The sequence below is a fragment of the Lagopus leucura genome, unplaced genomic scaffold, assembly GCF_019238085.1.
Source record: "Lagopus leucura isolate 7727_CA_CO unplaced genomic scaffold, USGS_WTPT01 Super-Scaffold_100014, whole genome shotgun sequence".
NCBI lineage: Eukaryota > Metazoa > Chordata > Aves > Galliformes > Phasianidae > Lagopus > Lagopus leucura.
Window position 1 is genome coordinate 12993065 of NW_024962268.1, and position 15388 is coordinate 13008452.

Sequence of the window (15388 nt, forward strand, 5' to 3'; positions counted from 1 at the left end):
AAAAAAAAAAAAAAAAAAAAAAAAAAAAAAAAAAAATTTAATTTTTATTTACTTTTTTTTTTTTCTTATTTTTTCTAAATAGAAATGTTTTCCCCCCCCCACCCCTCCCCCCCCCCCCCCCAGAACTCAGTTACAAAATTTATATCTGGCAGTGTACAACCTTAAGCACTTACGATTTATGAATGTGGAAAGAATTGTACTATTTAATGTCTACATGACACTCTCCTGTTACCCTTGCTGCATTCCTGCCTTGTGGACCCTCCATGCTGATACTGATACTGTAGCCCTATCATAAATCAGAATACACAGGTGCAAGAAGGCTTTTTGTCCTCATAAATCTAACCTGTAGCCATGTGACAAAAACAAAGGAGTTAGGGGCAGTGGAAAGTTTGTTCTCCATAAAACCTCAGAAGAGTGCGAGCAAGAGGCATGGCTGAGAAAGGGAGTGCTGCTGTTCTACTGGGGGGATTCTCAGGTATGGCACAGTCAGAACTTCCCTTGAAGGCAACCATAGCTCAGTGAGCTCTCTAGAATATGCTCATTCCTTCAAAACATCTTGGATGCATTCATTCATAGGATAAGATACTCTGTTTTGAAATAAAGCATTTTAAGATGACTTTCAGATGTGTTTGATCTGTGCGTTTCAATAGAGGTCTTTTTTCTTCACATGGGAGTTCAATCAGATTCTGCAGTAGGGAAGTTTTAATTTCATCCACAGAACCTTTCATTTTGGGGAAAAAAAAATAAAACAAAACAAAACAAAACAAAACAAAACAAAAAACAAAAAACAAAAAACAACCCTCTTATTAGCAAGTCTTGTTTGCCTGTATCTGAAGTTAAGAGTGGCAGGTACTTGGGAGTACACAGAACAGTATCTTCTCTCATGGATGTTGCCTCATATTTCCTCTGAGTGAGTAACCACATACGGAAAGTTCTTAGTAGGAGAAAAAATGTTTTGTAATAAATATTGTACATTTATTCATAAATCTGAAAATTGGGATCGTAGCAATAGTGTAAGCGAAACAGAAATAATTCAGTCAACTTTGGGTTTATTACAGTGCTGTTTTCATGGCTTGTTTTCATTCTTCTCAGTTTTCAGAAGAGTTCTCTGAATCAACCTCTTAGGGTCTGTTTCTCACCAAAAAAATTCAGTTTGCACATCTTGAACAGCTGAATTTGCTTGCAGTTGCTGTAAGATACTAAACCTTATCCTTGTATTCTGGGCTTTTTCATGTAGGAACTTCTGATGCTTTCAGAAGCAAAAGTAGTTTGAACATTCTTCAGCATTGACAGCCATCAGCTAGATTACACTGTATGGAGAACAAAGCATTGCTTGATTTGGACTCTGAAAAATAAACTATCAGATCAGAAATGGAGGATGCTTTTAATAATGTGGGCACATTTGTATATCTTTGTAGGCAGGCATAGTAGTACTGGTACTCTAAACGCATGTACTTTCAAACAGATTTTCCTTCTTCTGCTTCAACAACTTTTTTCGTGCAGTACTTATATCTCACACTCTTCATTGTTCACGTACTTTGAATGCAAAGAAGCACTTTAATGATATTTGGAACCATTGGTCTCCTGAACTGAAAAGATTATTTCCTAGCAGTATTAATTTCATTTGTTGCTAGAGCCAGTTTGTTGTAAAACATCTCTGTTAGTTACAACACAGTAAAAGGGAGACAGGAAACACTGTTACATGAAGTTTTGAAAAGCCAGCCTGGGAAAGCTCTCTGTTTTTATGAAGAAAATGAAAAGCTTTAGGGAGAGGAGTGAGGAGTAAGTGGCTTTCTTTTTAATAATTGGATTGATATTAAAACTGAATTCATTAGCTGAATGGATTATTAGAACTGATTGTGCTACTTTCTGAGTACAGTGCAACAAATGGAAGTTGCAAGGGAAAGAAAGGTTTGTGAGTGAGCCAGGTCACTCTGCTTTTAAATTAGGTCACTTATGTTCTTTCTTTGAACATTCAGTTCTAATTGCAACAGTAAATCAAAGAATACACTCAAAGTAGATTCCCATGTAAGGTGGACAACTGGACAGTGCCTTTTTACTGCTACCAACACGTGCATCCAATTACTGGGTTGATATACTCACAGTGTCAGCTGTAAAGCATTCCCCTATTTTATAGTCAGCCTAAGGAATTATTAGCCTGTCCCCTTTCACATTTACCTCTAAATAATCTGTCAGTAGTGTATATCTTCTACACTTAAAGAGGAATTTTCACACGCATTGAGTCTGACTTTCCAGAAAAAGGAAATGTTGAAATTACAACAAAAAAGTTTAATTCTTTCTCCCTCTCCCTCTGACTTCTGATGTTGTGCAAGAGAGGAAAAGACTATAGATAACGTAAGTATGAATTTTATACAAAAACACAGATCAGATCTTTCATGAAATTTGATGTAGTAAATCAGCGTAATGCTCATTCCTTCAGTGGTTGAATGTGTGATGGACAAAGTTGGTTGTTTTTCAGGGTTAGTGATCTACCCTACAGAGGGAACAGGGGTGAAAACAGGATTTAAGAGGTCTGGCTGCATTTCCTCTTTCGTTCACTGATTCAACACATAGCATAGAAATCAAGGGAATGTTTGTTTTCTTTCAGATTTCTAATGCACATCTCTGGAAACTACAGACTGACCGCAGTATGTGGGAACTGGGGAGGGGATGCTGAAGTATTTTAGAAGCATTGAGGTTGCTTTTTAACTGCAGTTAAGGGATGGTGCTAAGTGGAGACTGGGTATAAATCAACGATACCACGCCTACATTAGAGTGCCAGAGCAACTCAGAAAGGATGACAAGAAAGAAATAAGGGCAGCACATGTCAGAAGTGGAACAGGAGAACATGGTCTCCCATTTTGGCAGCAATCAATTCACTAATACTGAATCACAGACTCATAGGGGCTGGAAGGGACCTCTGGAGATCATCTAGTCCAACCCCCTGCTAAGGCAGGTTCCCTACAGTACGTGAATCACCCATCTCATCTCACTACATCATCAGTTTGCTCACAGCTTGAATCTACAAAGCCACAAACTCATTAACATGCCTGTTGACTTTGCCTGTAAGCATGTGATTGGCTTTGGGATATAAATTCTCCCCACGCCCACTTCCGTTCTATCTTCTCCAACTCTGTTCTGAAGATGCATTATTTGATACGTGCTCTGACATTCTCTTACTCAGATTATTCTCTTCCTTAGTAACCTGCTTTGCTCCTAATGTCAGAGTTGACAATGACTATTTGCAAGTAGAATGGTGGTCATCCTTGCCCTTGGAAGTAATGAAACCAGTCACAAACAAATTGTGTTAAAGAAGAAAAAAAACTTTTTTTTTTTTGTTTTGGTTTGTTTGTCTTCTTCAGCTTTTCACTATCCTTGTACTATCTACTATTTTTATAATGAGAAACACACACCTGATGGAGATCAAAATATCCCTAGATTTCTTAGAGGTTTAATCTTTTGGAGGTGGAATACGGTATTTTTTGTGACTATAGGTTTAATGTTATCAAGTATATCATATTTTGTAAGTTTATCCTTAAGTTCTGAAGTAGCTGCATAGCAACAAGCTCATATTCAGCAACTGTTGCTACAGTGACCATAAGAGTATACGCTCTAGAACAGAATAGAGGATTGCAGTGTTTAAAATGATGAGCTGTTGATAAGACTATGGTTTTAATGCTGGTTTTTTTTCAGGCATTTTTATGTTGTAAGAAATGCATTCACTGAAGCAGCCTTTGACAGCAACAGAACACATTTGATTCACTTTGTATTTCCCAGACATTCACTTTTCCCCATGGATTTCTGGGGGTAAAAATTGAAAGTGCTAACCATGATGATCTGCAAGTACCCCTCTCATCCACAGGAAGAATCCAATAATCTGCAGTAACTTTAACCTTAGCTGACATCACTGTAGCCTTTTCCCCTTCCTCAGAGGAAGTGATGCAGTGCAGATGGCCCATGTCCTGACAACGGAGCACCTTTCCTTTGTCAAAGTGCTACTGATAGCATTTGGAATACAGACATTAATGGAGTACTCACTGAGAACATGTAGCTGCAAAACTGACAGTAACGTGAAAAGAAGCAGAAGAATTTTTCTAGAGCTAGCCACATTTAAACTGCTTAATGAGCCAAAACACAATTAACTGAAGTTAGTGATCAGAGCTGCAAAAGACACCCTTTCTGAGAGCCAGTACTTAAATCAGTTAAATCAGTGTAGGTGATTCTATTGGATTTTGCTTTGTGGGCAGCTGTAATCCTAGGTCAAAGAAGATTGGGTGGGATGCTGAAATCATGCAGATTGGCCATCTATCCATTCTGGCAATGGCAATGTTTCCTATGGCAAACATGCTGTGGAAAATGCTGCAGGATAGGGGAAGGAAGACAGTACCAACAAAAGAAATCTCTGCTCCAAGCCCTCTGCAGAGAACTGGATCATTTGTCTCACATCTTCAAATGCCCAAATAGCCCAAGGGTGGAATTAAAATCTAAATCTGTATATTCCATGGCATTTAGAGGTACATTTAGTTATTTCTTTTCTTATATATCATGAACCAGTTGATTGATTCAGAGCTGAGGATTGTTGTATATTAAAGAGCTACAGGACTGAACCCACTGACATTACTGAAAACATTTTAGGATCACTGTACGGAAGACATATATAGATTATTACTAGTAAATGCCAGGTGTGAAATAGATTGCTGTGGGGTTTGAATGAGGAAATGCACTTCAGTTGGGTTATATACCTGTAGAACAGCTACTCTTTCAAGGTTGCAACTGAAGTTGTGTAAGATCAGATCCAACTCCAGCATTCTTTGAAGAAGTAATTATTTATACAAACTTCAGAAAGGCTCTTAGAGACTGTTATGGAATTTTTGATTAAAACAAGGCTGAAATGTATGAGGGCCAGAAAAATGACCTGGGAATGTGTGGAACGAAATGTTCTATCCTTCAGCACAGGAGGTGAAAACAGACTAGGTATAAAGGAAGCTGTAGAACTCTTCTCAGTTCTTAATGCTTCTCCTGCTGATGGTTAAGCAACACAGAGAAGAAATGTGTTTATTTCAAAGAGAAAAGGAGGAAGAGTGAATAATTTGGCACAATAATAGCCTGTGGGTAGTAAATCTTGAGTATGTGAAGTGCCATGGAGTGTCAGATATTGTGAAATATCAGGTTCTATACAATATTTTCGTCTATTGTACATAAAATTCATACATATATTTGACTCAAAGCTCTCTCTGTCTCTTTGCTGCTTATAAAATCAGAATAGTATTGTTTCCTACATGGGCAAGGCTCTTATGAAAACAAATTATTTGTCAAACACACCAGTAACACTGTGATAAGTGCCCACTGAAGGAAAGCCCACCAGCAACTCAATAATTTTGGACGTAAGGAATAGGGAGGATAGTTTTGTTCTCCTTATAGAAGATGAAACTAACTGACTTCTTAGCACCAGCAAATGTGTTTGTCCTTTTATCAAGAAAAACATAGTATTTCCCTGGAAAAGAAACATTCTGTAGCTTCTCTTGCGAGCACTGTCAATATTACTACATGCATTTGTTGCATAGCAAAAAACAAAGGTTAATGGCGAAACAGCTCCTAACAAACAAGGTGGGTGCAGGCACAAATTGGATTTGCCCTTCTGCTGAGCTGAACTGAGACCTTGGTTTGCTGTGTGATCATTAAAATCATAAAAGGTGTCAAATTTGAGTTTACTTTAAAGATCTGAACATAAGGATATTTCAGCTCAAAGATCGATATCATTTCTATGATTAAACAGTTAAAGTAAGCAATTCCACTGTCTTCTCCTTAGCTTGGCCTATCAGTCAAAGAAACTTAAGCATGAAGTTTGCTCAGTAATTTTAATATTTGGTCCTATTACAGATTCTTGAGACTACCTCAGTTTCTCTGAAATGTTGTCTATCTCCTGGAGTTAAGCTACTAGAATTATCTATGTGTCTGGGTTTCTTTTATTTATTTCTTCTCTTACCATTTTTATTATTGATATCTTCCCTTTGGTGTCATAGGCATTATTCTTTCAGTTTAATTTATTACAGTTACTTTTACATGTCACAAGTTCTCTTTGAAATGACAGCCATCCAAGTTTAAGTCTTTTCAACTTGAGTGAAAACACATATAATGAGGCTGACACTTGGCTCATGTGGTATTAATCTGGTCTCTTGGTCATTTCTTCTGTGTCTCCTGCTGCAGTCTGCTCTGAAAAAGACATATCTGCAGCTGGGGAGTACATAAGATTAACTTCCTCCTCTCTGTGGCTTCTTGCCTCAGACCACACACCAAATAATTCCTCAAAACATTATCCAGATTTGCTTAAAATTCACCATGCTTGCTTTATTCCTTCAGTTCTGCCACACATGCATTTGTAGACTCTGCTTGCAGCTGATTCTGCTTATGAAACAGGAAACATTTTGCAAATATGAGGATTTAGAAAAAAACACTATTGTAAAATATCTATAATATTTTTTTCTGTGGAACTCTTTTGGTTTTGCTGAGTTTATAAATGTACACAGTAGACCAGAAAGGTTAGCAAAAGTAACCTTTTTATTTTTCAACTGCACTCAGTGCCAATCTAGTTTGCAACACAGGCTAAAATCTAGTAACTGCTGTGAGCAAAATGAAATAAATTTAAAAAATGGAATGATAGTGCTTATGTTGAAAAAGATCTTTAATGCTGTCTGAACTATTATATTGAGTAACGATGCAAAAAAATGTTGTTGCTGTGTTGATGGAATTGCTCTCTTAGCCATGGATCTCCAAACCTTAATCATGGTGTAAAATCCTTTAATAGGAAGGCACAGATGTAAAGGGTATGAGTACTTGTGCTCACACACCAACACAGACTCAGGAAGTGTCTGTAAGGATAAGCAGGAAAAGCAATACATGAAAACATCTCACTACTATCTGTTACCTTGTGGTTAGTATAATAAGTTATAGCTGGGGTTACCAGACACTTCTCATTAAGTCCATGTGGGAATGGGAACATACTGTTGGTGTTTGAATAAACAGCAGTCTTGAATATTCTAACATTCATATTGTTGGCTTTTCAACTAAATATCTTTTAATAGTAGTTTTGGAATCTTTTTTTCTCTCAGTACATGAAATCTAATCATTTTCAAAAATAGTTCATTGTAAGACCACTCGCCACATCACACTTTTTGCTTAGTACTTAGTCATAAATACATATAACCTCTTTGTTCACAGATGTATATTATGTCCCAAGCTATGGCTTTTCTGCATGAAAAACTACTGTTGTACACTCCCTGACATACTGATATTGCAAAAGTAGCTTTCATGATGGTGCATGTAATGTACTTCATAAAATTAAGTTTCCTTAGAATCTGTGAAGGCTCTAAGCACACTTATATTTTCATATCTAATCCTTGAGTAGATAATGCCATGAGAGCTTCCAAGGCCTTACTCTACCCAGGTTTATGATGTAAAACCTCTCATGATGTACATGTTGTAAATAAGTAGAAATCTCCATTATTGCATTATTTGAATACATGGGATTAATCCTCCAGGAGGACTGTGGCATATGGAACCTTACCCAACAGAGCATGACAAATGCTAGAGACTTGTAGTTATCTTAAAATGATCTCAAAGTTTAGTCCTTTAAAGAACTTATCTCTTCCTCTAGTTCCAATAAATACCTCACTAATGAATTCTAGTTAAGATGACCTTGTAGCAGATTTTCTTTTTGGTTGGCTTGGGTTTTTGTTGTTGTTTTTTGGGTTTTTTTTTTTTTCTTGTTTTTTTTTTTTTTTTTTTTTTTGCATTCCTCGTCCAAATGGTAGATTTGTTTTCTGATTTTGAAGGAGAGCTTATAATCACAAGTCATATGTCACAAACCACTAAAAGTGTCAAAATCTTACAGCAGACCTTTGGTGGCTTGTTAATCTCTCTTCCCCCACTCACCCCTCCTGTTTTTTTTTAAAGGAAACAGACTAATTCACTTAAACATAATGAGAGCCATGCCTGCCATAGCCTACTTTTTAAACAGTGTCAGTTCAAGTAAGATCTGTCTTATTTCTTCACCTTTTTCTTGACTCCACCAATTAAACAGAAAGCTGAAAAATATGAGTTTTTATGGCAGCACTATTTCAAATGTCAAATGAGAAACGGAAGATTCCATTTTCATAGCAGAAGAATATGCCAGTATCATGGTGCAGAAGTTTTTCTTTTCACTGGAGCCCCTCCTTACAAATTACCATCAGCAACATGCAAAAGACAAACCTCTATGCTAAACAGAGAGAGCAAATGTATGTCTAACCTCTTGCCCCTGTTTTTCTAATTGGCTTCCATTAGGGACCAAAAATGAAAATGCCTCTAAACAAAAATAAGTGGTAAGGTAAGGTAAACTTTTCAACTGCATTATAGCTCTCTATAGAATGACAGTATTACAAAGCCCAGCAGGCTGCTTTACTGCAGTGATACTTCCACACTTGAAGCACCAGCTCTAAGTGTGTTATTCACTCAAAATTGTGGTAGAAATTTTCTTGAGTTGCAGCAAAAATTAAAGTAACATGTACTAAAACACTCAATTCTTAAAGAAAATCTATAAATACTGTGTTATAGAGCTTAGTGTTCAGTGTTAGACAAATTTATCTCCATTAGATTGGCTAACCAAACCTTGAAATACAGCTATATTATTCCCTCCTTTTCAGAGTATTTTAAAGACCTGGATTTTTTTCTTTTTAATTTTAGACAGGTTTATTCCACACAAAAACTCTGGATTTATTATTTTACTTTGTTCCTAATTTTATGTTCACAAAACAAAGGGTGATGTATTAATGTTCTTTATAGAAATGGTAATTCTTAACTGTTTTGTTTTTATAGTAGATTATGTCTGCAACATAGATGTATACCTATGAGAGAATAAATGGTGGCTTTAACACTAATTAAAAATAAAGGAAGTAGAAAAGTTTACAGAAGTGATTGGAAATGGGTGATAAAAATCTGTCTAGAGACAGAGATCTTAGAAGATAACTTATCTTGCTAAGAACCCAACAACCACTGGACATGAGAAAATTAAAAATTTTTTGGAAGCAAGTTGTCACTAATGAGCAAAGCCTAGGCTCTACAGATAATACATAAGCTATTCTTAGGAAGATACAAGTTTGAAAACTTAACTTGTTTTATGATTAAAGATAAATATTTTAAGTACTGCTAATTTTAATCACCACTGATATCAGCTGCCCTTCCAAGGGTGCACTGTTTGAAAACCATCAGATCTTGCATATGGATTCTAAATTCAAAATTTTAATTACTTCCTAGTCACATTCTTAAGCTTCTGTGGAGGGGTTAATGCTGAAGAGATGTAACTGAAGAAGCATCCAGGAACAAAAGAAAATTGCCTACAGAAAGAAAGGAAAACTAGGTCTGATATTTAAAAAAAAATGAAGACAACTAGTTGCTAAGACAGTTAGACAACCAAAACTCTGGGAAGCCTTTAACAGTTGTAGAGGAGAAGCCCTCCAGCAATCTGTGGTAACTCCTCTACTGAAGTTTATTAAATCTCATCAGCTTGTGTGAGCAGTCCATAATTTCCCTTATGCAAAGCCACCCAGTTTAAATCCTGGCTTAAATGCAAGATACTGTCTAAAGCCAAGTGTATACTGTAGTGTATGGAGAGCAGCTAAACAACATCTGGGGATGATGGTGAACAGCTGGAGATCGGCTTTTCTGCCAGTGCAGGAAAGATCACAGAATCACAGAATGGCCAGGGTTGGAAGGGACCTCAAGGATCATGAATCTCCAACCCCCCTGCCTCATGCAGGGCCACCAGCCTCCCCATTTAATACCAGACCAGGCTGCCCAGGGCCCCATCCAATTTGGCCTTGAACACCTCCAGGGATGGGGCATCTGCAGCCTCTGTGGGCAGCCTGTTCCAGCACCTCACCACTCTCTCTGTAAAGAATTTCCCCATCATTGTCATTCCTGCTTAAATCAGACACACTGGAATTTCTAAGACTTATCAGCAGCTGAGACCAAAAAGTGAGACTGAGATTAGACTCCATGTTGTATCCAGGAAGAATTTGACAGAATTTTACAGAAGAAATTTTAAGTCATTTGAAATATCTGGTGCTGCCTTTGAGGGAGCACATCTAGACTTTTTTATTCTTTAGTCGTGACTCATAACAGAGACTCCAGACTTTTTAGAAGGAAAAAAGTAAAGAGAGTGCTAACAGCACTGTCATCTGTTATAAAATCACCAGAATCATTTATATTTTCAACAGAGAGGGCTAGAGTTTTGACCCTGTGTCTGAGTGCACCAGTCCAGAATCTCAGTTATGCATTCCTCATATTTCTTTCAAATTGGCAAGGCAAAATAGGCAATCTTTTTCACACTGGGATTTCAGTTTCTGTCAAGAGAATCATTTCATCTTGTAAAAGTACTAATATCACCTTAGAACCTAGTGCAGAAAAAAATATCAGTTGATTTTATGGGTTGTGCCAATCCTGGAAGAGGTTACAGATGTCAGCTTTGCAGAAGGCTAAAATAGCCAAAGGAGAAGGTCAGTTGTGGGATAAAGAGGAAAAGGAAATTAAAACAGAGTTCTTTGTACTGCAAGCTGCGGAATAACTGGTGGGGAAGCAGGAGCACTCTGAATTCACACGATAAACTCCTCATCTGTTTTGTCCAACAACTACCTTGGAAATTATCTTCTCTTTATCTGCATAAACTTCAAAGCCAGAACACTAATATTGGAACCATTTCTACTGGACAGCTTCAACAGGCAACTTCTATGAAGCAGCAGTCTATGTACGGTATCAGCAACATCTTTACTACAGCTCCAGATCACTCCCTCCTCCGTCCGCCTGATGGGCACTTCCAGATGGCCTCTCCCACCTGCCATTTTTGGCAGTCTGAGAGCTGTATATTTGGAAGAAGTGATTTTGTGGTTCTTTGCCTAGAGCAGGGAAGTTCTGCAAAGCCATGTAACATGTTGCTAGTGAATTTATAGTATCAAAAATTTATCTACATATCTTTCTCTGGCATCTTCTTTTGCATCATCTATGTGGCTTACTGCAACTGGGGTGTTCTGCTGTGTGCACAGTCCCACCATGGGCATTGGTCAGTGTGTGTGTCTGTTAAATAAAGATGGGTCAAGGCATAGGAATGCAGGACCAGAGAAAACCTGAGAATCCTAACGAAGCCTCCCTTATCACCGGTATTTGTCATATAAATCTCAGAATTTTAACAAGTTCCATTAACAACAGGTAGATTCTGCTCATGGTATGCCTTAGCTGGCTGTTAGGGGGGGAGAGAAGCGAGGGGGTTGGTGCACATAGAGGGAATTCTAGCTCTGAATGGTTCTGTATAAACATGCTTTTTTTCCTTGTAAGATTTTGTTTCCATTCTTCTGCCCTCTATAACTGCTTCTAGGAGCCTGATCTGAAACCTGCACACCCATATTCCAGGCCAGGTTTAGTCCTCAGTGCTCAGGACTCACACAAATAGTTCCTCACTTCTGCATGAAATTACTACTAAGACCTCTAATAATGCCAAAACTAGCAAATCCCTTAGACAGGCTTTACATTTGTTGTGTTGCAAATACTGCTCTCTACACAACAAATGAAAGAAATGTGGACATAGAAATGGATCTGGCTTATGTTAACTGGGCACAGAGTTGAAAATGCTAAAGTTCACTGTTAAGAGTGATGTGATGGTAAGAATATAGCTAATGTACGCAAAGGCGAACCATTAATTTATCACACAGCATTTTATTCCTCTTGATTCAGCATATGAGGTTTCATTTAAATTCAAAAGGGATGTATTGGCTTATGGATGGTTTTGGGAAGGAACTAATTTTTCATGCTTTCTGAAAGATGTTGAGATGCCAAAGCATTTTCCACTCACAAAATAAGTGTTATCATAGTTTTAAGAAAGTTAAATTGAAAATCATACTGAAATCCATTATTTCTGTGAGAAATAAAGTGAAATAAGATGTTGCACTTTTGAGTGAAATAATGTTTAGTCATAAAAATTATACATATAGGTTATTTTGAAATAAGGAAGAAATTGGGGAGTAAACAGATAAAAATTCAGAAGTCATTTGCCATTGTAATCAATTTCTTTGCTAAACACAGAAAAAATCTATGTTATGTTTTGTACAGGGCTGTGCAGATGTTCTTGATCCAGCCAGGCAGTTTGATTATGCATAAAATGCTTAAGCTAACGATGTTTGAGGCTCAAGGCACCAACGTCTGTATAACTGAAGGAACAGAGAGTTCCAGCTAGTCCTTAGGTATCTTTGGCTCCTAAGAGTTATTGAATCACTGAAATATAAACACCAGAAAACTGGGGTGCATGCCACTAGTGACCTACTACTGTGCACAGAGCTCTTGGTTTCTGCACAGAAACTTGTCTACAGGTCACTATCTCTGTCACACAAATAGTAGGGAAGAGACTGATCTTTACTTCCCTGGCTTCATTCCATTCTGTTTATCAGTGATTTTAAGGTAATCATTAGGAACTATGCTGTCTTCTCCTCATGACATTTTTTCAGGTGAGAAGGCAACAGCCATTAGTTCTGGATATAGTAAAGGCTGAGGAACCAGGACATTTTTCAAGAAGATCTGTGTCTAGAAAAATTTACCTTTGATAAAATCCATACTGGTCTCCTGCTTCTGTGTCAAGGAAGGATGAGAGCAATGTGCTGGGTTTTGTTTTCTTCCCATATTGTGACAGACCCTTTCACTACAGTATTTCCCAAAGCCTTTAGGTATAATTTCACTTGTTCCTGACATCCTAAGATAGATATATCAACCGGAGTTATTCTTAGCACTTTCCTGATGCATCAAAATGTCACAGAATATGTTTGGACCACTGCATCTGATATATGGAGATAATGGGCACCACATGAAAATGTTTTTCTGTTCTTTTCCTTTACTGTCTGCATGTCTGGCTTTAATCAGTGACTTCTCTGTGAATTGCTGCAATTGGGCCTGAACAAGCACTGTGCTTTCCTCTGATACGGAACTGTAGATTATAGGTGAAACTGCATTAAGATGCTTCAGAGGTTAATTATGTCTGAAAGTTTCCAGTACTATCCATATCAATTGGCACTCTCAATACATAAACAAATTAAGCAGAAGCTATTAGCTGCTGTTGTCCATCCCCTGCTCTGCCTGCTTGAGTTTTAAAGACTTCACATATAGATGTGTATTTTGGTTGATTAATAGATGCATTCAAATAAGGTTGGTCAGCTGCATGTACTGTATGTGTATATATACAGGGACAAATATTCCTACATATCCTCTAAATATGTAGCACCTACAGTCTTTTACATCTACTTTTTACTTTTGTACTTGAAGTAACTTTTTTTCTTTTTTATTTTTTTTAATAATCCCTTGAAGTAATTTAGGTAGAACACCTGCATATGTTCTGCTTTCCAATAATTTCTGACATTCTGTAATCACATTTCACTAGTTTAAAACCAGTTTTTGTCTGTTCACCCATGAAAATTTATAGACCCAGAAGCTAACTTTCATTGGGAAAATAGTAAAAACTGATTAAACAAAAAGTGTTTTCAGGAGTGTAGCATAAACATTCTAGTAAACATTGATCTTTTAAACATAATCCTTGCAGATTTTCAGATAAAAACAGAAAGCATACGTTTTTCAAACAAAAAGTGTTCCTGAGAACAATCATATCTCCTTTAATGCTGTTTCATTTCAATCCAAACTTGTTGAAATCAATGATCTCCTATGTAAAATAGAGAAAGGAATGTGTAAGTACCTACTTCCCTCCGTCTCTTTTTATGATGTTTTCTTACATTCTAACAGCAATTTCCTTAATCTTTTTGAAGAGAAGAGGCAGCTTTATGCTTTGGAGAATGCAGGAACAAGTTGAGGAAGGGTTGGAAGGTCAGCCAGTGAGCTTAAAGCGTGGCAATTCACTTCTGTCTCACCTCATTCCTGCTTCTTCAGAGCAGCAGCACAATAATCTTTTACATCTGTTTGATATGGCCCGTATGCTTGAAGCAACTTGGACATTGCTTGCATAGGAGCTGTCTTGAATTTGCCTATATGAGATCACTGAAAAAAAAATCATAGGACACTCAAGGAATTCTCCAGGTTGTTAGATTTAATTACCAGTATTTCTAAGGAATTCTTTTGTACCTAAAATAATTGGATCATCATTTTTTTTTAAGTGGATTAGATATAAAAATATAATGTAAAACAGCCATTACATTGAGATACGATGTGGGACATTTTTAGCTGTCAAAATGTGCTTAGAAATGTATAACAAATGCCGGCACGATACTGTGAATTGTGAAAAGGAAAAGACACAAATTCTGCTGTTTGCTGTTGCCAGTAAATGTCTACTTTTGTTTAGACATTATTACTACAAAAGCCAAGATAAGGCTGATTTGCCAAATGTTGCATTGTGCTGTCCAACTTCAGTTTTAAATTAGAATATACATGTGCCAAAAATTATGTTTATATCATCTAGTGTGTTGTGTAATAAGAGTGCTAGGTAGTTCAGTTAATGAAATTATTGAAATTTTGCAGTGGTGCTAAATCAAATTTTGATTTTTTAAAAAGACAGCTTGGAAACACTGTGCTGTAGAATGGAATTGTCTAAAGAGGCATTTTTATTCCATGCAAGCAATAATCTGTGTTGCCAGCTTCCTTTACGTACAGGTGAGATGTTACTGTTCCTAGAATTATGCAGTAGGAAAACAATCTTTTAGCCCATTGTGCAAGTTGAAATAAAAGAATTAAATATTCAGCAGTTGAAGACGGACCATGGGTACTAGCATATCTAATTATGCAGCCTTTTCCATTTTAAATCAAAACTCTATTGTAGTCACTTTGATAATTTTCTGGAGGGCATCACTTAGAAGGAGCAGTTTGCCGGATCAGCTTTGGTGTCCTTGGATGTTTCCAAGACGGTTTCACTTGTGCAAAATCTGCACACGCCAGCTATTGTGAGTTATGTTTTTTGTTTATTTTTCCATTATCAAGATGACCAGTGAGATGTTTCATAAGTAGTATTTTGATTAAGAGTGTGGCAAACAAGCTCCATTCGTCCCTTGTTTGGTTTGACACCATTCATGGATGTTAACACTTAATTAGTCATTGTCCGATCTGAGGAATGTGAGTAGCTTGTTGTTTTTGTTTGTTTATTCCATCTCATCAGTAAGTAGAGCAGCATAAGATGTATCCTGAAACAGAATGTGATGTGAAATACCCGTGATGAAAAATTGCTTGTTATGGGTAACAGAACTTAAACCATTGTACCATTCTGAAATTCATGTTGACTGTACGATGATAGACAACACATTTCTAAATTACATATCAGAAAAAAAGATTGAAACCAGCTTGGAATATCAAAAATTTGAAAATTAAATTAAACTGTCAT

General features: G+C 37.0%; 1 protein-coding gene across 1 annotated transcript in view; it reads left to right on the plus strand.

Annotated features, from left to right (window-relative positions):
* Window positions 1-15388, plus strand: part of FGF10 (fibroblast growth factor 10) — a 58867-nt gene that overhangs the window by 5543 nt on the left and 37936 nt on the right. The gene's annotated exons all lie outside the window — the stretch shown is intronic.